This window comes from Convolutriloba macropyga, unplaced genomic scaffold (assembly GCF_964194025.1).
Source record: "Convolutriloba macropyga unplaced genomic scaffold, txConMacr16.3 SCAFFOLD_934, whole genome shotgun sequence".
Lineage (NCBI taxonomy): Eukaryota > Metazoa > Xenacoelomorpha > Acoela > Convolutidae > Convolutriloba > Convolutriloba macropyga.
Window position 1 is genome coordinate 55196 of NW_027452888.1, and position 1739 is coordinate 56934.

The 1739-nt window shown below is 37.8% G+C and overlaps 1 pseudogene; it reads left to right on the forward strand.

Annotated features, from left to right (window-relative positions):
* Window positions 1-279: 279 nt before the first annotated feature.
* Window positions 280-650, forward strand: LOC142357875 (uncharacterized; annotated as a pseudogene).
* The last annotated feature ends 1089 nt before the right edge of the window (window positions 651-1739 follow it).

Genomic DNA, 1739 nt, shown 5'->3' on the forward strand with positions numbered 1-1739 from the left:
GAAATCTGGCAATTTGTATTAGATACTTCCCAACGCAAGCTATTAATTTTGCGTTTAAAGATCAAATTAAGGCTCTCTTCAAATCCAACAAAAAATATCAACTTCAGTAAGAACAACGTAGTCAACGTTCAACTTAGTCAACGTAGTCAACTTCAGTAAGAACATTGCTGTGCCGGGTCACTGTCTCTCTGCTTTGTCTACTCTCTGGATTATTGCCGAAACAGATTGGCAAATGATGCTAAAGGTGCTGGAAAGAGCTGAGAGCGACAGTTCAACGGAATGGTAGACGTCTACAGAAAGATATTTGCATCTGACGGCATTGGAGGATTGTACAGAGGATTCGTGATCTCTTGCGTGGGTATCTTTGTGTATCGAGGCTTCTACTTCGGCATGTACGATCGAAGCCCATATTCTTGGTAGAGAACTCCAACTTATTGCTGAACTTCTGCTTGGGATACGGTGTGACCGTAACTGCAGGACTTTTCTCATACCCCATAGATACAATTAGACGACGAATGATGATGACATCTGGACAAGCTGTCAAGTATAAGGGATCAATTGACTGTGCGATGCAGATTATGAAGAATGAAGTAGCTGGAGCTAACATTTTGAGCGAAAGGAATGGAAACGTCTCGAAGAATCGTCTATGAATGTGCATTGTGCAATGATCAGTATCAGTGATTTATCTTGTTAGTAATGCTTCTATTCTAGTTAACAATCCCTGTAAATGTGTGCAAGTGTGTTTAGTATGTATTATTTCACTGTAATGGAAGCGGACGTACTAGCTAAGCAATACTTGCTTTCCACCGCAAAATAGAGAGATTTGTGCGACAGTAATCTTAAAATATTGAATCGTGAAATTGGTTTAATTGCTTTGTGGAGACCAGTTTGACAAAGTTTAAAATAACCCTTGATTCTGCTCATTAACGTACTCTTCAGTGACTCTATGTAGATGAAAATAAAGCGCACAAGGCTCCTTGAAGAAAATATTTGCCTTCTGAGGAGTTTAAGTAACAAAATTCGGCTCTTTTTTGATGACTTTGTAATGGAGAACGAACGAGTCATTTTGTTGAGCGAAATAACATCTGAAAATATGCAAACTAGAGAATGAAATGTTGGTTCAAATCACACTGAGCGCGAATCTGAATGTAAATCAAAAATTACTTATTGTCAAATTTTCATTGATATTAGCATAAGAGGGGTACCAGAACCGAAAACAAAAGACGTATGAGATAGAACGGGAGCTGATTGAAATGTCCATTAAATTTCAAGGAAACAAACAATTTAAACTATACTTATTTAGAAAAGATATGGGACTTGTCCTCAATGCGACTGCTTGAAAGGTCGAAAATAAGAGCAAATAGGTGCAAAGTCCGAAAATGAATTTCCATTTTTGAAAACAGTTAATTTCACAGTTATTAATAATCTATATATTAATCGCGTGAACACATGAGGCGGCATGTTTTAGAGGCATTACTGATCGGCATGTTGTAACAGTACTACCGAAGAGCACGGTTAAGCGGTTGCCTAATTGGGGTTAACGACCGAAAAATTGTGCTTTAAGGTCATTAATCAATTAATGTTTCTAAAAGGTCATTGACCGAAAAATGTTGCAAAAAAGGTCATTAACCGAAAAGTGTTGCCAAAAGGTCAGTGACCCAAAATATTGCTAAGAGGTCGTGTCATCTACCGAAAAAAGCTTTGCGAGAAAGCCTGTTGCCAAAGTTTTTTTCTTGAAG